The sequence below is a fragment of the Anser anser genome, assembly GCF_964211835.1.
Source record: "Anser anser genome assembly, chromosome: 14".
In the NCBI taxonomy this organism is placed as follows: Eukaryota; Metazoa; Chordata; class Aves; order Anseriformes; family Anatidae; genus Anser; species Anser anser.
Window position 1 is genome coordinate 1,445,608 of NC_139735.1, and position 23,899 is coordinate 1,469,506.

General features: G+C 48.2%; 1 long non-coding RNA gene across 4 annotated transcripts; it reads right to left on the minus strand.

Annotated features, from left to right (window-relative positions):
* Nucleotides 1–2,899: 2,899 nt before the first annotated feature.
* Nucleotides 2,900–23,885, minus strand: LOC310881681. 4 transcript variants are annotated; one of them, XR_014572493.1, is made up of 6 exons: nucleotides 13,415–23,885; nucleotides 9,479–12,218; nucleotides 8,444–8,577; nucleotides 7,833–8,213; nucleotides 6,093–6,192; nucleotides 2,900–3,979 (listed from the first exon to the last, which is right to left on the minus strand). It is a non-coding gene; the product is annotated as an uncharacterized lncRNA (long non-coding RNA). The 4 variants fall into 4 exon arrangements; XR_014572495.1 differs by lacking the exons at nucleotides 2,900–3,979; nucleotides 6,093–6,192 and adding an exon at nucleotides 6,204–6,963 and having other exon boundaries at nucleotides 7,934–8,213; nucleotides 13,415–23,883; XR_014572496.1 differs by lacking the exons at nucleotides 2,900–3,979; nucleotides 6,093–6,192 and adding an exon at nucleotides 6,204–7,828 and having other exon boundaries at nucleotides 7,934–8,213; nucleotides 13,415–23,883.
* Nucleotides 23,886–23,899: the final 14 nt, after the last annotated feature.

The window sequence follows — 23,899 nt, forward strand, 5'->3', positions numbered from 1 at the left end:
TTCTCTGGTTCTTCTATTTCAGTTCTACATCACTTGCATTTAGACAAATCCTACTGCCCTCTTTCATAATTTTATTTTGAATCTCAGGGTGGAGACATTCCTAGAAGTCCCTTAAAGTCCCAAAAGCTGGGATCCCATGATATGGACAAAATCATAATCTAAATCTTAAAAATGTTTTTATCCATAAAGGTTGGGACAGAACAAACAAAATTAAACTGTCCAAAATCCAAAAACTAATTGAAAGAAAAAAGAATAAATAAAGATGAACCAACACAAGCAAATAGAAAGACATGGCAGGTTTAAATCTTATGAACTCTAACCCTTGAATTCTAACCCACTCCCCAGACATTGAGATATGTCCCAACCCACTGCATTTGATGTGGAAATGCCACCACAGGCAGTGCTGGATATTTTTGCCCCCCAGCCAGACTTACAGACATACAGTCCCTAGCCACTGACAGCCAGGCAGGATGGGAACGGGGCTGGGCAAGCTCTTGTGAACCACCCTGTCCAAATGTGTCAGAAAGAGACCTTTTCTTCTGAAGATGGGTGGTTCAAACACGACCTATTTTCCATGATAGGTATCAGCTGTGTTTTGGGATCGCCCAGGATGTTATTGGGTCTGCCAAGCAGAGAAAGACCGAAGACAGGATTACAGGTAATCCCATAATTCTGCATGTACAGCTCCTTAAATATTGGATTGCTGCTACAGGATTATATACATTTGATACTTCCTGAATCAAGCAGACTGTGTAATTCGTCTTGATCAGAGTTACAAGGAGCTTTTTTCCCTGCAGACGTGCTGCACGTTCTCCACAAACAGGTCTTTGGCCTGGAATCCAACCAGCAGGCAGACGATGAAGCTGCCACAGCAGGAGAAAGGGAATACAGAGCATACCACCATCACCAACTCTTCAGACCTGGGGGAACTACCTTCCTCGAATCGTGCTTTCCATATTAAAGTATCTTCTTCTCATATCGAAAAGCTCGGAGGTGAATCCCAGGTTAGGTGACATTTTTTCCCCTCCTCAGTTTTTCTCTGAATTAGAGTTGGACACTTCCTCAGGGAAGCGTTTTTGCAAAGCTGGCCTCTGCGGCACGAAGCCACTGGTCAGAGCCTCTCAACTTTATTTAACCTTTGTGTAGGGAATTGCATTAGCTCAGCACAAGAGGACCTCTCAGCAATGGAGGAACAGATGTTCAGGCATTAGATAAGCCACAAGCAAGTCCGTGGTGTTTATCAGCAGGGGTGAGGTTTGGGCTTGTTATTTTTAGAGGCTGCCCGGTGGTAGGAGCTATTCTGAAATAAGTGAAAATTATCCTGAAAACTGCTTGATGGACTTCCGAAACATTATGTTCTGAATATTTTATTTTTTTCCTCAGCTGCTCCTTTTTACCTGCAACACTGATTTAGTGCCTTTTTTTTTGGTGTGTTTTTCCTTATTTTATTACAGCCAAGTGTCTGTTCCTGGGACTGAGTGCAGATGCAGCTGGAACAGGAAATTCTAACATGCTTCCAAACCTGGGAATTTTTCACTTTAAACTTGAGATAAAGAGAGAACTTGTTTTAAAGACAGATGTCCCATAACAAAGGACAAATATTTCCACAGGGGCCAAGCCACAGTGCTCTTGAGAAACCAGTACTGCAAAAAAACAGCAGAATGTAAAGACGTGTTATGATTCCAGTGTGCGTTTATTAAATTATCCCTATTTAACACACTTCTTCCTGCTTGGTCTAAAAAAACAAAACAAAAACAAAGTGAGAAAAAACACTGAAATACCCATGTGAGGGTTATTTCTTTTGATTTTGTTAACCTTAAGGCATCTCTTGGTTATGCTATGATCTCAAACTCCTTGCTCTGCAATTCAAGCCAAAGCAGGTCTCTGGAGGTAAAATCTGGCCATCCCATCTTCGTGAGCTGTGTATGAGCATAATATACACACTCACGTGAAACCCTCCATTTGAGTTATTCAGAGCTCCATGTGTGGCAATTCATTTCACTAGAGGCCACCTTGCACTGCTTGAAGACGTGTTTTTAAGTCAACCCTGCAAAATTGCTGGTGTTTCTATCAGCAACTGTGCGACTTTCTGTGTAGGTAAGTAGTGAGGAGCTGCACTGTACTGACCCCAGCACTGGATGGGAAGTTCTGGTCAACACCCCTACAGCATTTTAGACATTACTGTCCCCACCACCATCAGTGGGACCAAAATTTCAGTCCACAGAGTGGAATAATTTGCCCAAAGCCACGCACTAGCACACAGACACGTCTGCAGATCTCACTCTTGCATAATTGCATAAAGGATTTTTAATTGTGGCTCAGTGACGCAGCCAAGCTTCTGTATAGGTGGATACACACAACGTGGAAGGAGACCTGGGGGCAACAGTCACTCAGGGCTCAGGATGACAACTGAATGTCTATAGACATTCAATGCCCTTAGAGCATTCAAACGACAGGCCAGGCACTTGGAGGTGCCATGTACTATCAATACCCAAACAAAGCAGCAGTTTTATTGCCCAGAAGATGTCACAGAAGGCGAGCAAGCTGTGGCAGAGTGGCCGGGGCTCCCTGTGGTACCACCACGCCGCCGCAGCCACCTGCTTCTTCCCGCCAGCAGGCTTTGGGAGAGCAAGAAAAGAGGAGAAGTTTAAGGTAGTAAACAAAAAGTGAATGCTTTGTGAAGGGTATTTTGTTTTACTAACCTACAGCAAGTTTTTTAAAAGGTGCTCAAACAACCAAAGCTGCAAGTGTGGAAGCTGGCACCATGAGAAGCCCGGCGTCCAGCCAGCCCGGGTCTGAATAGCCCCCAGCCCGAGGTTTTTGCAGGGTTCTCCTCCTCAAGTCCCGCTCCCCTGCTAGAGCAGGCATCTCCTCCTGTTGAGAAGATGAGAAATTTTGGAGCTAGAAATAGAAGAAAACCGGGCTAAATAGAAGAGCGTATGCACAAGTGTGCATCTAAAGCAGTGAACACACAGAGAGGAAAGAATTAAAAAAACCTCATTGAGCATTTCCCTCAGGGCGAGAGCACTGACCCTCACCTGCCCTGTTCCCGCTCAAGTGCTTCAGGGTGCTTCCCAAGAACGGCACAAAACCGCAGCACTGATGGGTGGTAAAGGCCTCAGATAACATTTGTACAGCACTTTGACACAGAAAGCCCCAAATTCCCCTCTATTGAGGCAAAGTCTGACAAAGGCATAATGGAAATAGGCTTCCGGCTGACAAAAATGTCACTCTGGCACTTGTACAAGTCCACATAAACTTTCCGGCCTGCCCTCCAAGTGCGAGCACTGGCGTTTCCATTAAGCGCCTGAAGACGCAGAAGGCATCCGGAGCAAAAGCAAACTCCCGAGCAGAGCAAGCACGATCCTGGGCTTGAAAATTTCCGCAGGACTACTGCAAGTAGCTTCCCACCAGGAGCAGGGGTCACCCTGGCAAACCGGGGAGTTTTGTGACTGCCACACGGCGAGGAGCCCACGCTCGGCCGTTTGAGATCTGCTTGGAGCTGTCGCTGGGAACACCTGTCAGAGGAGCCCTCGTGCAGAGGTGGGCTGGAAGCGCCTGCAGTGCCTGGGGCTGCGCCGAAGGCTGCACAAGCCTGGCAGAAACCTGCACCAGGCACGCTGCTGGAGGCCAGGCAGGAGCAGCAGGAGCCAGAACCACGCTACGTGCAGGGCCCTTGAGCAGGAGCTGCCAACACGGCTCAATCCCGCACTGCTCACATAGCCGGGCCTTCCATCGGCACCTGGGCATCGGCTGCCCCAGCCCGGAGAACTGACGCTGGCTGCTGCCTGCTTCCCCCCCTCTGCGTGCCGGGGTCCCCCGTGGGCAGCGCATCCCAGGGCAGCCCTGGGGCACGGCAGAGCACAACGGGGGCTCGTGGGAGGAGGAGAGCGCCCCTCGCCTGGTCTGTGCCCATGCCTCACAACGACCATCTCCCATCTCTGCCCCGAGCATGTGGATGTGAAAGCTGCACCGCTGCCTGCACGGGAAAGTTATGTTAGAATAGCAATTAATGTATTTCTGGCTGCATTTTAATGAAACTGTGCAGCTGGAAGCAGGCAAGCAGCCAGTGCCACGTGACCACGCCGTGCTCCCTTGGACGCCTGTCAGGAATCTCTCCTCTCAAGTATCCAGTTGTCCTGCGTGACATTTTTTCCCCAAAAAAACTGAACTAATCAATGTCTGGCTACTAGTTATCATGGAGAAAGGGAGAAACACACACTGAGAAGCTGTTGTACATCAGCCGCTGTGTTATGAACACACTAGAGATACAGCCATGCACAGTACTTTATTGCACACTATTGTATTTATCTTCATGCAGCCAGAAATGCTGCGAGCGATGAGTGTCTGCCACAGAGAGCACTTCTAAGTCAGGTTATTGCATTCTTGACTTAAGCCCATTTTTCTGGTTTCCCTGCAAACGTCAATGAATTTTAAAAGGAAGCATTCAGCCAGGAGCTTCCCATTCAGGCAAAATACAGCATCCTTCTAGGTGGGGACTGTACCCTTGCGCGGCACAGGGATGAGCCCAATGGACTTCTGTCTCTCACATGGGGGATCCCTGAGGGATCCCCAACTTGCTCAAAGCTCACGTCCCAGTCACTCACATCAGCTGCTACGGTTGCTCTCAGAAGTCTCTCAGAAGTGCTGGGCATTTTCTGAATGCACAGGGATAGATATGCCTGCACCTCGTGCGCTTACACACATACAGGTGTGTGCCCAAGACCAAAGACAACAGGAATGTAAATATGTTTTACGCCTAATTATGGAAAGTACTTTGGCAGGAGGCGACTGCGGACACAAAGAGCTACTATTTGGGTTCTCCGGGCTATGGCCTCCATTCAATACACAATTGGCAATATTTGGACAGTACGGGCCAGTTCCTTCCTTTGCAAGGTAACTTCCTCTGCCTGGCAGCCCTCGAGCAGGCTATAAAATGACCTTATGTTTAAGGACAGTGTCAGATTAAACAAGCAAAGGAGAAGTGCGCTCGCTCGCTCTCCCTGCATCCCTGTGGTTGTTTTACAGCTCCCTTCTGCTTTGTCTTCAGGGCGCAGGCAGCTGCTCTGCAGCACTGCCCGCAGCACTCCTGCCCACGGCGATGCACACAAACCCCGACAAGCACACAGCGTGCCAGGGAGAAAATGAGGGAAAAGGCAGCGTGCAAAATAAAACATAGATATTAATCTTACAAGACTCTCTGTTTGGGTTCTGCCCCTCCCTCCTCTCCCCTTTCAGCTTCCAGCCTTCCCCAGACAAACGCTCTCCTCCGACGTGCCCGAATGCCTCCTGGCGCCTGGCCTGCCAGCAGGCGCAGCTTCACGAGTGCTCCCTCGCCATTCATTGCCCCGTCCCAACCTGCTACAACACACATCGCTCCTGAAATCTGGCTGTGAAACCAAACAGAAAGCTTTCCATTGACACTCCAATGCATGTGCAGCGATTCAAAAGCCTTATTTTAAGTTTTACAGTGCTCCCACCTGAATAAATTAATTTTAAGTGCCACTTTTCCATTTGTGGATTACGAAATGTTGGGAGGTCTGGATGCCATAGCCAGGTACCAAAAGGTACCACATTACACACTGCATGGCTCTGTTGGTGTTGCTCTAATTCACAGTTACCATCGCCGTGAAGCCCCACAGAGCTCTCCCCCACACAGCCCCCCGAGCATGACCAGTCTTGCTGCTCAGACCCACAGCCACAGACGGACAGACAGTGGTGGGGCTGCTGCTCCCAGGGGTGACCATGAGCCATGAAGCCATGGGGGGACTCAAGCGTGACATGGCTCAGTGGAAAAAAATTACTAATATTAAACTTTTCCTAATCCACCCACCTTCCTGCTCCCCTCCGGAGCAGAACAGCTGCATTGTACCATGGGGTTTGCTCAGGCCAGAACCGGAGCCCTTGCGGGAAAAGGAGGGCTCCTGCCGCCCATCAGCACAGCTCCCGCCGGGGCTGGCTTCCTGCAGCCACCCCGTTGGGATACAGACGTGACTGTGGCCATGCTCGGCCATAAAGCACAGCATCGCCTTGTAACATGTATCTGTGCGGGTATAAATGCATGTGCGTGCAACAGATGTCGGCACACTCACCGTATTGACATCCACAAGAGAAATCTGGAGAAGTAAGATGCAATTGGATCGTTGGCTCTGCTTTGGTTCATCTGAACCTCAGACTTCTTTTGGGAGGATCCTGAATACAGAGAGAGAGGAGAGGGGGGCAGGCAGAGGAAGGAGCAGAACAGAAACTGGTGTGTGCTGCAAAACCAGCTCCAGCCAGCATGGCTGTTGCTTCAAAGCCACTACATTGCACATTAACTTTTTGACCACCACCTATATTCAATTTCCATATGTTTATAATCACACGGAATGATTGTTGAGGTGTATCAGAGCATAAAAGAGTACAGGTCCAGAGGACAAAGGTGTTCTCTGAGCACAGCTAAAAGATCTGAAGCTTTGTTCACAGAGGGAACATCACTTGTTTCACGGGGTGATACCTATCAGCAAGTTTAGCATCTTTTAGAAAGGATTTGCCAGGTTTAAATCCTGGTCACAAAGAGCCCCAGATCCAAAGGTATTTATATAAGCTTGCTTCATCCCATTCGGCATACAAAAGGTTTGCTACAGCCCTTGGCACCCCTCTAGCAAAACAGAGCAGGTCTAAGTTTACTCCACTCATGCAGGGAAACTCCTCTGAGAAGTCTAAATGCGCGCGTTTGGCTGGGAAGGCTGCGGCACAGGGCTCCGTACTCCCTGCACAAACCAACCTTCCACAGTAATGCAGGGACGGAAGCACTAGGTGGCAAAAAAAGCCAGCAGGTCCTCATTAGTTGCACTCAGAAAATGAGCATTAACGCACCTACAAAATTTCAGGTTGTTCAACAGCAGCTGTGATGGGTGTCAGCAGGGCCCGTATACCCATCGGCTGGTTTTATTGTTTCCAATGAAAGGACTGAACCGAGGGCTCACAAATATCCAAAGAAGAAGGGGAGAAAGGGGTTAAACTCCCAAATTGTTACTGAATAAATGTTAAAGTACAAATAGCATTGCACTTGGATTTCTGTGCACTGCTTCCTTCCTGGTAATTGCAGTATAATAAAGCATCAAAATAAACAGTAATCCAAAAAAAAGGCTAAAATTGGTCTGTATTCCAGATGAGAAACATCTGCAGCAGCAGATCAGATCTTTTCTCTTTTTCCTGGGCAATTACTTAGACAATGTTACACTCTCATAGGTAAAATTATTCTCCCAGCCTCTTCTATCACTTCATAAATTAAATCAGTATTTTTGGAAGGGAAGTAAAAATCAATAAAGACCTCTAGATAAATAAGAGCAAAAGACTCCCTCAGATGTAGTTTAGATGCCTGCCTTTGTGAACACTTCCTGTGCAGCCGTTCTCATTCCTAGCTGCATTTTCTCAAACGGATGGGGGAAAAATCCCTCAAACACTTAAAATTTTTAAATAAGAGCATAATTTTTCCTGAACTAAAATGAATAAGCGAAGGGTAGGATTAGACCAACGTATTAACTGTCTGACTTGTTACCAGACAATAAAGAAGGGCAGTTGCATTAGCTTTGGAACCACTACTGCCAATTATGAAATCATTGTGTTTGCCATACACATTGATTAGAAAAGCTGTTTATTTGAACTAATAAGCAGTAAATGAGCTGAAATTGTCTTTTCTTTATTTTTAATATGATAAATGGAATAAACTGCGAGTACATCTGTTCTGAGCCTCTTTTCCACAATACGTTATGCCTGATAAGCCTGAAAAATGTTCTTTGCTATTCCAACGTTTCAAATTAATGATTTCTCTCCAAAGCGTTACCTACAAAACATACATCAGTGCTCGCATGGTTCAGTCCTCATTCTGCATTTAGTTCGTCCTCCGAGCTAAACCACAGGGCACGGAGAGGAGAAGAGAGGCACTCACCTCCCAGTAAATGACGGGCATCTTCGCGCAGCCTCGCGAGCACCTCTGGGCCATCGGCACCGCTCAGACAGTTGGGCTCACACTCTCCTCAGGCACACGTGTGGCGATGGCAGCCCCCTGGGCAGGTCCCAGGCTGGGCTGGCAGCAGCCTGCAGAGCCCCGTGGGCAGCCTGAAGGCCCCCACTGCCCCCAGGACCCCCAGGTGGGGTATGCGTGGCTGCAGCACCTCGGCTCACAGTGCTCGGGTCGACCGGTCCTGGGAGATCTGTATCAGGAAAGCCTGAGGTGCAATAATAGAAAAAAGTCAGAGGGCCGCACTTGGTTATTCTAACAACAAAAAAAGTATTTATTTATATCTTTAACTTTACCGCTAACTGGCTTTAGTTCCCTGAGCTTCCTCCCAGTACAAGCAGCCCCTGGTCATTCCGAGTGGAGATACACACACAAAAACTGATTTAAAAAAAAAATTACAGAAGGCCACCAAAAAAGCCAAAGAGGCCATGCACTCACCTGTGCAACATGGCAGAGCCCCTCGGCTGCTGAGCCCACCGCCGTACCTCCCAGGGGGCGAGCACCGAGCTCGCGGACTAGCGCCTGCTGCGGCGTCAGGCAGGTTCCCCGCTGAGTTCAGCTGGGCAGAAAAGCTGCAAACAGAGGGCAAAAGAGTGTCGGCAGATAATGAACTCCTTATTTCAGGCTGTGGTCAAGTAATTTGCTTTTCTGAGGAGGGATTTTTTTTTTATTGTACTTGGTGGGGTTTTTAGGGCAACCACGGTAAAGTTTCTCCATAAAGGAAAAGCAAACAGCTGAAGAATCTTCCCCGGGCTTTAAATCTCCCTGCAGAGAGTAAACCATGAAGTGTTTGTTAAAATCCTAATCCGATTTAAGACCGCTTTTGACCATGTTAGGGAAGGAAGTGCTGGCTGTCGGTGCCCCATCCAGCCAGGGCTTTTAAAGCCACGCTGCTCTGCCTGGGAAAAACCCGCACCGTGCTCTCAGGATTGCTGAATTGAAGAACACCCATCCAGAAATAAAGCTCATTTAAAGTGGGCAGTGAACAGGTCTCTGGGGTTGGGTTCTCCCTGGAGAAGGGATCCCTTTCCCTGCAGAGGTGACCCCAGCCCAGGCGGGTGCAATGGCAGAGGACGGCTCCAGCCGGGCCCTGCCCGTGTCTCATGCTGCATTTCACATCTCCAAAGCAAGCAGGCCCCGGGCAAGGAAATCCTGCACATGTCCTTGGGGCAGGAGCAGGCTTTTCTCACAGGTCAGCCACCTCCGCTGTTGGCCTTTCTAACACTTAGATGGGGAAAGAAAGGGAAGTCAATGCAGCCCGTGTCTGGTGCTGATACACAGGCTGTAAGCATGCACAGATATTCCAGAAAATCTTGAATCCCTCAAAAAGAGAGCAAAATACTCACATTGGCAACGTCGCAGGAATTGACCAATTTCTATTGATCACTAATTCAAGAAAATTCATGATTCTACTGATCATTAATTCATGAAATTGTGCAGACCTGGGCAGCTCCCTGGTACCTGGGCTCTCACCTGCAGGTTTAAGGGCCAGAAGGCTGCTCTGTGCCGACAGCTGCCGGTAGAGACGTGAAAATAACCCGGAGCCAGACAATTGCTCAGCAGGTGACACATCAGGAAGCCCGAGCACCGCGTGGATGACTGGTGCCTGAACATGCTCCTCAGGTCACGGAGGTAGGAATGCCACCAGGAGCGAGAGCCTGGCAGCCTGCTGGAGCAGGCACCTACACAGCCACGAGGGTGCACGGCGCGGGCCGGGCACCGAGGCTGGCTGGCACCCCCAGCCCCACTGCAGCGAGTCTTGCTGACATCCCGGCCCTGCGTGCAGCCATCCCGACAGCAACAAGCAGCTCCTGCATCACTGGACAGCATTTCTGTAACGCACATCTGGAGGAACGCATTTCTGGGTTTTCTTAACCTACGCTGAATTTAGCTCATAAAACTATTTCTACTTTCTTTTCAAAATACCTTATCAAGGGAATCGGTATCAAGCAACCTGCACAGAACTGTTACAGCTATATATTAATATTCCAAGCAAATCACTGGGTATTTGGCCACAACAAACAGCTACCCCTCTGACAGCAGTCCGTCATGCTCCTCCCTCGTGGAACAGCAGGAGGTGGCACTGATGCTACGTTTTGGTTGCAGAGATGTTCTCAGCGCCCTGGCCAGCAGCACCCGCTGTTGGTGGAGAAGCGGCCACCAAGCCACACTGCCGCACCTTTCCCTTGGCGAGGAAGAGAGCAGACGTGCTCCTGGGGCCAGGCAGCACCACAGCCTGCCAAGACGGCCAAGAAGCTGCAGCACGGAGTCCCGCTCCCCTGGCCTCGCCACCGCAGTGGGGAGCACGCGAGGAGCAGGGGGTCAGGGCCGCTCGGTTCTCTGCAGCTCCGAGCAGTGCAGCAGGGCTTTAACGTCAGGCAGTGCACGGCAAAGCCTAATGAGCGAAGTTGTTTTGAGAGCACAAAGTGTCCTTATTCTTCACAAAATGGAAATTTTGTGAGATGTCCGCAGGCAAGCCAAGGAAAACACAAACCGCATGCCTGCCGTGGCACGGGGGCACAAACGCTGTTATTGTTAATGTGACAAAGTCGCATGTCTAGTCACACAAATTACCAGAATGCAGAATTCCCGAGTTTAAAGAAAAACAAAAGTACTGTTAAAATGAGCCACGCTTAGGCCAGGGCACGCTTGACTGCATTCCTTCAAACAGTTCCGAGCTTCCTTGCTTTTGGGAGAGGAGAGAGAGAAACCAGGATCTCACTTACTCTGTACCAAGCAGTATCAGTAATTTGAATGCGCAACAACAAAAGAAGAGTCAAAGTAGGCTCCAGCTGCCCTGGATAACCTGTTCCTGCTGCCATCCACTCCAGGTCCTAGCTGAAAGCCTTGGTGCGGGTCACCTGCAGGTCTCTCACAGGAAATCAGCAAACACATCTATACAAATGTATTGATTTATACCACCCACTGTTTAATTTATTTCAATACCTTATTATTCTCTAGATCTGCCCATTTTGCTGTCAACAAAGAGCATCAGTCTCTGGGGCACCCAGCAGCACAGCCTGGCTCAGGCCCGCTGCTGCCCCCCGGTCGCTCCCCTCCTGCAGAGCCACACGGCCGGAGCGACAGCCCTGGCTTCACAGCATTTACAGAGGGGAAAAACAGGAACTTTAAAGATTTAAGCTCTTGACATCTGGATTCTGTCATTGTAATAGGATAAAACAAAGCTGTGATCCAGCCTTCTTTGGTCAGGCACAGATCAGAAGATGAACTTCCACATCTCAGCTCGGCGTGTCATTATTTTCTATACGCACAATCCCCCAGGAGATTCTCAGGAGCGCAGATTGCAACACGAAAACCAAGGCCCCGGCACACCAGGATCAGAAACGTGCTGGTAACTGGAAAGATTTCTGAAGAGTTTCCTTGGCTAGAGCTGATAAGCAGAGGTTTTGCCTTGGAACTGTTTATAAATCCTGGCTCCAGAAAAGCTTAAGAGAATCAATGTGATCATTCACACAGAACTGGTATGCGTGCTTCAAGATGCAGGTGTCAGTTCTGGGGAGATCGAATAGCATGGTTCTTTGGGGGAAAAAAAATGCTCTTCTATGTGCCAACACACATTTAGTCATGACTGCAGCTCTCATGTTACTGGGTCCCAGCTTGAACATGGCCTAAAGAGCTGTTTCAGCCCAACAATTACTTAATGTTTTTCAGAAAATTTCAGGAGGTAGGAACAGGGGAAAGACAACATGAGGAACCTTCCCTCTATTCCAAGAGCAACTTTTAAAGAGCAAGATGACCTTTAGTTCAGTAGAATGTGCTTATGTAGCAAGAAGGTTATATTTTTTTAAATGATCCCTTTTCAAACAATTAAAATACACACCCACACCATATGCAAGTAGGCAAGTCAAAAATCTCTGCTTTACATCATGCACAGCACTTTTAAATGACATCTCCTTTTTCCGGGGTGGAAAATCACAGTCAGCATTTGTATATAAATATTATTACACAGCTTGAACGTACAAGCCAGGAAACAGAGTGCTGCATGACAACGTGCTAAAAATTCCTTGCTGCATTTTTTTTACATTAAGAACCCAGCCCTGTCTGTACAGTAATTCCATTGTCACACACAGCTCACAGCGGCTTGCAGTTCTCACAGCTACAGCACCAACACTTCATCCGAAAAGCGGAGCGCAGCCACGCATAGGAAATCCTCTCCTCCTCTTGTGGCAGCGATGCACTGCTCTCCTGAAACCTACAGATCAAAGCAGCACACACGTTAAATCCCTGGCTATTGGCACGCTCTGACTACACGTGTGACTATGAACGGGAACATTTTAATTAGGAGCGTCAGCATTTCTTCCAAAAAGACACAGACGAAGAGGTCATGTTGACATGCATTCTCTTTAAAGTAATCCATCCTAATTGTAAAAATGTGCTTTATTAGATTGACTTCCAACCACCACAAACCTCTTTCCTAGCCTACAAGTGACTAACAGGGCCAAAGACCAGGACTCGACTTTGGTTTTGGCTAAGACAAAGCATAGGATCAGTTTACCTTGCAACAACTTGAGTCTGTCTACTGAGTGGCATCAGATCCCAATTTCTCCTGGGAGATTTTATTTTGTTATTCAAGGGTTAGTGAGACAAAAGTTTATTAGTCTTGGGCCTTCCCATCTCCACGCAACAAAGTACATAACCTGAAACTGAAATCTCCAACCTTCAGTTCATATAGTTCTAGCCCTCCTGTATCAAACGGTGAACTCTATTATATTGCTAAACATCCCACTACTTTTGAAATTTGGCCTATTTCTGCCCATGTGCATCACTCAGTGCTTGTCCTCATCAGATTTTGTCTGCCCCATGCAGTGACTTTGTCTGCCCATGCAGTGCCTACCTTTCTCCCTTGCTCATTCCCTCCACCCCCGTGGGCACCCTGGCCCACCCGAGCTTCTCGCTGCAGAAGGAAGCTGTGTGCAAACCACCCGTGTGCCACCCAAAAAAACAGAAAACCAACAAGGGACAGAAACAAGAGGGTGCTACCATCGCCTCCACTAGCCAGTGGGAGGTGAACAAGATGTAGCGGTGTTAAGCACAGCAAGGGACACAGATTGTAGGGTGCAGGGAAATCCTTACACCTGCTGAGAAGGGTTTGGCAGTGAGAGCAGGGGGAGGGCAGGACAGCCCATTAGGGACACCCACAGCTGGCCTGGGAGCAGAGCTGCTGGTAACAGCGAGGAAACACCCGCAGCACGAGGGGAGCTGAGCAGGGAGGCTCCAAAGCTGAGCGAGCTGGGGGCTGCAGGCACCCCTGGCTGCTCGCCCCACTGCCCCTGCAGCCCCACGTCTCTTCCTTTCTGCACATCCTCCTCCAAACCTTAACGTCAATATTGCATTCAAATATTGAACAGTTTTCTCTGGCAAGGAGATACAAAGCTGACCACTTCCTACCTCCAAATGGTAGCAGCTTGCACCACGGCTCCCCACGCAGCCCTTCGCTCGTATTCGGGTTTCTCTGAGCACAGAGGCGCTCCTGAGCGCCTTCCTTCCTGCCGTCCGCCCGCGGATCGATGCGGTGCTTCCCAGCCTCTCCGCCTCAAGGTCAGGAAAACAGGGCTTGCAAAAGCAAGCTAATATTAATTTCAAATGCTATCTGCTTCTGTTTGTCAGTAAGCAGGACTAATCACTGGGCAGAGGAAATACATTGCCTGAACTTTGTTGCCCAGACTGCTCGTCTTCGGGCAGCGAGTCTCTAACATCAATAAGATCACTGACTCGCAGGAAAAAAAGAAAAACTCTGAAGAAAACCAGGAACCGGGGAGAAAAAAGAACATGAAGGTGTCCAAAAAAGATCTCATAAGCAACAAAGCAAGGCAGAAAAGCTTTTCAAGATCTGTTAAAGACAAATCATTAAACATTTACTTTTCTTCCTGTTGCTGTTTGAAGTTTCCACATTACCATGGCATTCACTATGCAAAATGACTGGAACTGATGGGCATTTTGACAGCACGGACTGCTGGCCGTGGTCCAGCAGAGCTGTCATAACGTTGTGATATACAGCATCGGAGATGTTCTTAAAAAAAAAAAAAAAGTAAATTCTGTGAAAGGTAACAGGTTAAGGCCACAAAGAGAAGTGTTTTTTAAGTGTTAAAAAAAATTCTTTTGAAATCATATGTTTTCCAGTCTATAACTTTTTAACGGATATAACCTGGGTATTTTCAAAGCAGGGATAGGAGGAAAGTAGACAGGAAAATATTTAAGTGTTAGAATATGGTAATTACTTACAAGTATGTGACTCCGTAACGCCCAGCAATGCTTCAAAGAGGGAAGGGCTGGCTTAGTTTTATTCCACAGCCGTACCCCAGGCAATGACGGGCAGCGAGGGGAGCGGAGCAGTGCCGCGGGGACAGGCTGGCCCTGGGCTGGGGCTCCCTGCACTGCACAGGGCAGAGCAAGCAGCAGCCCCAGGAGGACAAAACGCCTCGGTTGCTTCACTTTGAGGTCGTGTTTGTAAACAAGTTAAATCAGCGTCCGCAAGGGCTCGGCTCCCCCCAGCAGCCCAGCTGGAAAAAAAAACTCCTAAAGACAGCGGGGTGCTGCTGGGCTTCACGGCACAACGCTACCTGTGCCAAAGCCGGGTGGTGCCACGGGCAGTACAGGTGGTCGGACCGAGAGACGCAGCTGGAAGGAGGCACTGCGCGTTGAGCGGCCGCTCGCTGCGGGAGCCGTTTGCTGCAGCCTGTAACAGGCCGCCCGTCTGCCACGGCGCTCCTCGGGCAGCCGAAGGACAGGAGGAGAACGCACACCGGTCAGCCTGCGGAACGGCAACGCGGAACAAACCCTCACCAGTTGCTTGAGCGAGGTTGTTTTCCTGGAGGAACTTTGACCTGGAGGAATATTTTAGCCTGAAATGTATTTCAGAAGTTATAAGTTATAATTAACGAAAGGTCACATTTTCATCCTTTTTCTATGATAATATGTATTATATATGCACATCGAAATCAAAAAAAAAGTAAAAAATATTGCATGGAGATGGAAACGGAGGCCACACCAAACCACATTAGTGTTACAGGGCAGGAGCAGTGATGGTTGAGATATACAGTTAATCATCAGCAGTCCTGTGGAAGCAGCAGAGAACTGCAATACAGAATGGTTCTACAGTACACAAAAATATTGTTTTCCATCAGCCTGCCACCTAGTTAGCTGCAGAGCGCCGACACCATCCCCAGTAAAGCTCTCGCATTTTAAACCTTAACCTCAGCAGCAACACAAACCAGTTAACGGAAATGCTGCTAACTACTGCAGTAGCTAAGTTGGAATTAAATACCTCCCTTTTTGCTACAACTTTCATAAAGTTAAGTTTCACAAACTTAAGCTTATGAAAATTACGAAAATTAAGCTTATTTTTCATAAACTTAAGTTTGTGAAAATTACAGCAGTTCCAAAGGGAGCCTTGCAGTGAAAATTCACACAGCTTTTCAGGAAGGAGTTCTAGCTTTCTGTTCAGAACATAACTGAGCATTGACAAGAATTTCAGGGAAGGAGGCAGTATTTTATCAGGCTGTTTTCTCTAATTTCTAGCTCTCTTTACAGGCCAGTGTTGAAGTGAGAACAATACCAATACTTGGATTTTTCACAATCAAACTGGCCTGCTATAGCAAGATGAACACCAAAAGGCTTGTAAAGCACTGCCTTATGGTCACTATGACTTTTAACACCAGTAATTTTCCACAATGTTGCTTTGTTTGTCAGAGAACACAATTTCCTCCACATGAAAATTCATTTTCTTAGTCACAAGTAAACTGATAGGTTTTTGAGAAAGATGTGCTAGCAGGTAACCGGCTGATGGCTTCAATTCTTCCTTTGCATTTAAATATATATACATCAGCTCTCACAACCTGGGTGGCCGATGTCCCCACGACTGCCCTGCACAGACCAGCCACAAGGTTGCAGGCTCCGTCTCCATGCGGGATGCATCTCTGCAGAAGGGACCTCGTTGCTGCTGAGTTTCATAAGACCTGGGGTCGAGGCTCCCAGGCACACAGAGAGAATGGGAATAGCAACACTTCCACTGCCCTGAAAATATGTTTGCATTTGTTCATTTTGTTGCTAAAAATGCTCAAGTCACATGGGAATGCCTGGGAATGCAGCCCAGGAATTTCGTTTGTAAGCAGAATTGTATTTCTGGAGATTATTGACCTGAACTGTAAATAAATATTCTGGGAAAAAAATAGAAAGATTCACAATTTATGGTCCTTGAGATGATCTACTCAACCCGAAACACTTGGAAAGATTTCCCATGGGGCTCTCACCAATCCACTCTCAAGTGGCTGAGTCCTGCAGGTTGTTAAATAACCCCCAGTCCCTTCCGCCGGTGCTGAGTGGATCCAGTTTCAGGTCTGGAGCCTATGATGGGAAAATCCATATCTAAGATTTACAGAGTCTCTGTCTGATAACACGCTTTGTTATTCTGCCAGTTGGACAGCAGGAAAGATCACAGCAGCTTCAGCAGAGAATCCTGTTTATTCATTACAACCAGCTCGTATCTGCTCTCTACCCCCAAGGACTTCTAGCTGTGCAAACTACAGTTACACATAGCCATGAATCTAAAACCGTTATTCTGGTGAGGTACCAACTTCAGAGTTTGCACTTACCTCAACGGATTTTTTCATCTCAGTGAATTGTAAATTGCTGATATACCGAGGTCAGATTTTGATACTAGGAGACAGCCAGCACGCAGCAAACATTAACCAGCCTGGTATCCTCTAAAGAAAGGAAACGAATCAGCAAACATCTTCAAACTGGCAACATTTTGAAAAGCAAGTGCAAAAGACAGTGTGCTCAGCTGGAATTAAAGATGCCAGGCAAGTCAGATATAATTGCAAAAAATAAAGAACTATACCACCTGATCCTGCAGAAAACTTGCATACTTCGGGCTTACAAACCAATAATCCCAGTGCTGTAACTGGGAATCTTATTGTACCAACGCCAGTTAACTGCATGGACCCAGAGACCTAGATGTGCCGACATGATTCTGTCACTTAAACACCGAGCAGCTAAACGGTCTTCGGGATTACAGGTAAAATAACAATTCTGCTCAGGTCTGTGGTGGGCCCCTTAGTGTTCATTTTACATTTTATGAACTTTTATCCTACTTCCCTGAGCTCATGGTTTAGTTAATGGCGTGGGTTCAGTTACTACAATTGTTCATAAACACTAAATTATTCATGTAGAACCAGGTCAATAGATATTAAAAGCTGAAGTGAATTACAAAACAAAAGTCAATGGTGAATTACTGCAGAAAGCAAAAGTGCTGGCGTAATGGTTCCCATCTCAAACACCGCACTTACGGGCTGCTGCTACGAGGCAGGTGTCAGTGCTGGAAATCACCTGAAAACAACCAACAAGGACACGCTTTGGAAAATCTTTCCTTTCCCACTGGTGTCATCCCAAAGCACCTCAGGAGCTCACTGATACCCTGGGGTGCACCCATCACGTTCCTGAGGCACCGTGTTCCCTCTGGGAAGGAAGGCACAGCTTCCCTACTGCGTCAGGTGTTCGCTGCACAGCATGTAGTTTAGGTTTGCTTCATTATTTTCTATTAAACCATTCTGAATGAACGGGTACAGAACTTCACACAGCAGATTGTTGCCACAACACCAGTTCAAGACTGAAGCGCATCCTTTAGACCAGACTGAGACGTCCTCATCTTTCATGGGCCCGTGCCCCAGAAGCCAAAGCTGCTTCCCATTCCTTGGGTTAGAAATAAAACTGAATGTTTCCATAGCCAGGTAAGGCCACAGAGCAAAACTGCACGGGAAGGAAGGAAATGAAGCACAGCCAGCGTTAATTATGCAAAACAAGATGTGACTTAAAGGATGTGAGTAATGTCTGGATGCAAGCAACAGGTGCCTGATAAGGCAGGAGGAAACCCAGACCTTTCATCTGCGCCGCAGAAGCGGACAACTGCGATAGCCCCATTTATAACTGAGATAATGATGCCTAGTCACTTCCAGGGTGGATTGCAATGTTTATGAAGTAATTTGAAGAAGAGGGGATACCGCTGCCCTCGTGCCAGGGAGCCGGGCTTCCGGACAGAGGCCCCCGCTGCACACTGCGGCGCTTCAAGGCAGCGAGATAACAGCGAGATAAAGCTCGGGAACGCTCTCGTGCTCCCTGTGGGAAGGGGTCCGGTACTCCCCTTCGCCCACCAGAAATACAGGGCCTGCTTCAACATCCACCCATCCCTCTTTGGGCTACACAAGGGGACTCATGAGAAGCAGTACCTTTTGGGCAAGCAACAGGCTCAATCACTTCCGATTCTCCCAGCTCTGCCAGGCAAAAAGGCTCACAAACAGCCTGCAAGAGCTGCACCCCATCCTCCTATCCCTGCATCTAAGCAGGCACCTTACTTTGTTTGGCATCTGTTTCGTGGCACTTGTTTTCAGTTTGGCATCTCCACACAGCCCTAGTGCAGGCTGTGGTAAGCGACAGCACGAGCTGTCAGTGTAGCAATCACCATTTTGCCAATGTTTTTGTCATTCCCCACCTACCCCCTCTTATTTACTTCTAGGTATCACAGACCAGGCCCCGTAACTGTTGTTAGCAATGCACCAGAGGAGGAGTATTCTTACAGCAACATTCACACAAATTACCTGGCATACCTGACAATATTTGATGCGATACATCAGTAGGCCTGACTTTTCCTACTCTGCTTATGGTTAAAATCATCACAGGCAAACGCATCAGAAACACGCGATGCTGCCCAGGATTGATTTGCAGAGGTGCGTTTCCATGCTTGTGAAATACCATCTCGGTGGATTAAAAGGCAAAGATCCGGCCATTCAGGTTTTATGAGCCATTTCTAAGAGTTAGGTGATAAAGAAACTGCAATTCCCTTTTCTTATTTTAATAGGAAAATTTAATATACAGCTTCCATTCTTATAATGTACGCATAAATGGTTAAGTAAATAACAAGAAGGGAAAAGTTCTCCTCCTTGTGTTACCAAACTACCCATAAGGGCATCCTCTGATTTCACAAGGCAAGGCCAGATTTAAAAACCTCCTCTGTAACAGTTTAAAACCACTGCAATTCTGCAAGCAAATTAGGAAATTGCACATGCAGTGTCAGTTTAGATACAGAATCAGCTGCTGCTCCATGCAGGGGTGCTGCCTGTGTGCTGTCTTACCATAAGGCTGCGAACGTCAGCCAGAAGGGATTTGTAGGCACACGAAAACCTCAGCAGATAAAGCCTACACATGTGCTCCTGATCCAGCTTAAAGATAGTAAAATGCCAAGTGACCAAAGATTTAACATGGCTAAACATTCACAACGTCTCAGGAGCTTAATTTATGCATTCCCTGGGGAATTGCACTTTCACTTTGCTAAATTGCCTGCATATTTGCTTTTTTCTGATGGCAGATTAGGAACCCTGCATTTCCTTAAACCACCAGCCTTTGGCCGGGACACCCACGCCCACCCTGGAGCCCTGCCAGCCCGCACTCTGCGCAGGCAGGGCAGGAGCGCCGAGGTGCAGCGCGATCCTCCGCGAGCGAGCCCAGGCAGCGGCTGCGGGCGACGCTCGGCTGCTCCCCACCAGCCCAGCCCCAGGCCCGAGATAGCAGCAGAGCAGCGGGGAGGAAGAAACCTTCAGCGAGTGCCTGCCCCCTGAGCACAAGCGAGCCCCAGGACTTAGCTTATGCCACTTTGTTAAGTCTCAGTATGATAACCTTTGTTAAGTCTCCGTATGATAACTTTGTGAAAAGCACAAACCTGAAAGCCCAGAGGAAAATCGCTCTCCCCACAGCGAGCTGTGGCAGCGTTCGCTTCCTCAGCACCAGAGAGGGCTCGAGGAGCTCTGCCTGCATGCAGGAGAAAACGAGATCTGATCCACACACCAAAAACCCTGAAGTCACTCACTTAGAGTGCTCCATTTAACACACCCAGCTGGAGGGGGAAATGTGGTTTTATTTAGTTTTTTAAGGCCAGGAAAACAAATAAAGCCTGGATAGCAAGGGACGCTCCTCTAAGGCAGACCCAGCTCCTGAGCCCTGAAGCCCCACGTGCGCTCAGAAGCGGGCTGCGTGTGTGCACCACGCTGAGCCCCCAGGGAAGGCTCCTGTGCAGGGCTGGGTTACACGCGTGGCTCCTTCATGCAGCGTTATCGCTGCTGCACACAGCTGAGGGGAAGGTACGAGCCACCAGCAACCCCAGAGCCCCAGTCAGCCCCGTTCCCCTCTTTTGGGCACACGCAGACACCCCAGATGTCTGCCCTGTGACGTGCACAGGTCACTGGTAACATCTACTCTATCGAATCAACAGCACGGGACACAAAACGCCCGATTCAGATGTCATTTTTCTGTAGCCTGTTGCTGAGTTAATCAGCACTAATTGGTACCAACAACGGGTGAAACCTTATCACCTGGGGGGCGGCAGCAGTAATCCAAAGAGAGCACTGAATAAGGTGGTGGCACATGAGGAGAGTTGTATTTCTGCTGCTCATGATTTAAAAGAGGAAATCCTGAACATTTCTCAGTATTTGCTACTACCAAAGAGAGCTGAATGTCTCAGCACCTCTTTGAATTTGGCTTCCATCCAAATAACCAAATCCACATCCCTAATAACTAACTCTGGGTTGCAATGTGCATGTCATCATAGATCTACTAATTGCAGGACAAAAAGACTGCAAAGCAAACAGCTAGATGATGAGTGTTTCTGTCTTCAATAGGAAGGAAAAAGATTTTAGAGGTTCCAGGAGCAGGCAGCATAAACTGGACAAATATTTTGTTGCTACATGCAGTTTCAGTAAAACAAATAATATGGTCTGAACCTGACAGCCAAAGTAATGCAAAGCCCTAAAGAAAATAAGGATGTAGCTTCTATCACAAAACATAGGCAGCTTCTTGGCTTTTCTAAGGATAAGCAAGAAAAGAATCAAGGAATTTACTCTACAGGCAATGCAGTTGTGGCAGCACTATAATCATCCCAGCAAAGAAATCACGTTCAGAAATCTACATCAATTTCAGGGTTTAAATGGGCATGAAATGAATAAGCTATTAATTTCCTGCACAAAAAAAAAAAAAAAAAGGCATGCCAGCTCTGTATCACTGGCACTGCAAACACGTATAAACATATTACAAGTCTCAGGATAAGTGGTATTTCTCCTAGAGCCTCAGCTTCCAGCATCACACCATGGTAACGTGAAGTCCCTTGCTGGTGCCCTTCGTCAACACCACAGAACCCTCTGTGAGGACAGCCTCATCCCTCCGGGCAGTAGCACAATGATTTTACAGAGGACAAGGAGATCGGAGGACCACCGATGAGCACCAGGCCAGCAGCGGGGCTGAGGCTGGTCCCACATACAGCCCAGCCCCACGTGCCCACTCTGGGGCTCTGGGGACATGCACAGCCACACGTGTGCCCGTGGCTCCTCCTGTCAGCAAAGGAAAGCTGAAAGCACCAGGAGGCTCTGGTGCAGGAGCACATTGCCCTCTCCAAGGAGTTTTGCTTCAGAGAGGCACAGTGCAGCTTGGGAATCTTGACCCAAACCAGGGCCAGCTGGTACAAACAGGGACGGCAGCTTGGAGGAATCCACGCTCAGTTCCAGCGCAAAGCAGCCTCACGTGCCTGAGCACAGCAAACATGATAAGCTCTAGCAAGAAACCTCCCTGTCCATAGGGAAGAACTGGCCCAATAGGGGAAGTCAGAAATAGAGGGAGAAAGGAGACATGGATTAACTCAGAAGGATTCACCATTTCAGAATTCCGTGCCTACAGACTTTATGCAACATGTAGCAATACTCTGAGCTCTGCAGCTTCAACTTTCTCTCCCCAGAATCATGGCTAGACACCATTCCCTCCCCCTCCACCCCCCCAGATGAATAATAATTCTTATTTCCTCTTTGCTGTTTTACAGCTAGTGCTTTGTTAAGAGCATACCATCTAGCTGGGCTTTGCCTGTAACTTCTGTGTAATTATAGCACCAGCCCACCAGCGTTCTTTGCTACTACGTAGTAGTTTGCAACTGCCATGCAGGCAGTTAGGGTCTCGCGGGGAGATGATTACTGTACTGCAGCTGAGGTCTTCCCTCACGTTTATTGTACGTATCACCCTGAAGTAGAGAATTCAGTATTCAGATATAAAAGCCTTAGCTCTGAGATGCTTGACTCTCACATTACTGCAATGTTACAGCACGTTTGCAAAACTCAAATCAAGGCTTAAAATTTATGCAGATGCTGTTGCTGAAAAACACACTGAAAAAATCAGAGCAGATTTTTTGCTCAGACATTTGAGTCTTTCAGCTTTGAGCTGGTTTCCAGCACTAAATACAGCAAGATGTTATTTTTGTGGTTTTTCCCTTTATATAAGCTTCTTAAAATCGCTTTTCCTTATATTCCCCATTTATTTGCTAATTTTCAAAATCAGACGGAATTCCTAGGCGTGTCCAACCTTCAAAAACTACATTGTAAAGAATACTACCAATAACAAAGCAACATTCTCAACAAACATTTTCTGTTTATTCTTAAAAGAAAGCATCAGTCTTGTATATTTGATGTCTAATATTTTGTGTACCACTCAGATAAGCTGTTCTTTAGAGGCTGTCCTTCTTCTGTCCTTTCCTTGTTAAATTGCATTTGCCCATGACCCATGAACACTGCTCCCACTTGGAAAGGTCACTGCCCTCAGAAACAAACATATACATAACTAAACAGTCAGTCTCTGAGCACACACCCTTGAAGAGAAATCTTTTCTGTGAGGCAGAAACGTACAATGCTCATGTTAGCACTAAATAAATAACACGGACCCTTTTTTTCAGTGTTGTGCAAGCTTTTAAATATGTGCCATAAATATAACAGGAAATGGGATTTGGTTTGTACTCTGAAGATTACTGTTCTCATGTATTAAAAATACATCATTATTCTTCATCCATTTTCACTGTAAAGCAACCTGCCTGCCTGGATCCTGAAGGACCATGCACGCAAAGCCCCAGCCTGTAGCCATTTCTGTACCAGCTGAGAATTAAGAGAGAATCTCCATTTGCTGAACAGAAACCGAAGCATACAAGGATGTTGCAGAGCTCTCAGCACACAGTTAGGGCAAGGTTTTCAGGGAGCCCGATATCTAACAGCAGAATAGCAGTTGCTTGCTAAAGATCATTTGAAAATCTGACACCGAGGGCCTGCCTCACGTTGCCTGCAGTGCAGCCAGGATGGGATCCAATGGGGCTTACGAAAAGCTAAACGAGGAATAAGCTGCAAAGCTGCGGACAGCAACATAAAACGCCTCACTTCCATTAAGCAGGACATCTTGCTCCTGGGGGTTTCGTGGGAGCTGCGCAGCTCTACCCTACCTCCTTCATCTTCTCAGAAGAGCCACGAAATAAATCTACACGTTGCACATACCACGCGGAAACACAGCTGCAGGTTTTACCGGCATTTTCACGTAGCTACCGCCAGCAAAACACGCGGGCTGCCGCATAAGCGAGACGGCCGTGCCGGTGCAGCGGCGAACGGAGCGAGGCAGGTCCGCGGGCAGGGCAGAGGCCGGCGGCCCCACAGGACGCGCGCTCGCCCCCGGGAGCTGCCGGCCCCGCTCGCCCCCTCCCCACCTCGCCGGGCCGCGGCGCGCCCACGGGGGGGGGGTGGGGGGACAGCGCCTACGGGGGGCAGCGCCCACGGGGGGGGAGGCAGCGCCCACCCCCAGCCACCCCGCATCCCCCGCCGGGGGGTGCAGCCGCAGGGAGAGGGGGGCGGCAGAGGAGGAGCCGGCGCCCCCCGCCCCGCCGTTACCTCCAGCCCCGGGCGGGGGGCGCGGTGCACGCGCAGCCGCTGCCCTCCATTCATAAAAGCAAACCGCAGCGGGCCACGGCCGTGCCCGGCCGCCGCAAGCCGCCGCGAGCGCCTCGCCGGCCCCATTCATAAAAGGGAGCCGAGCATG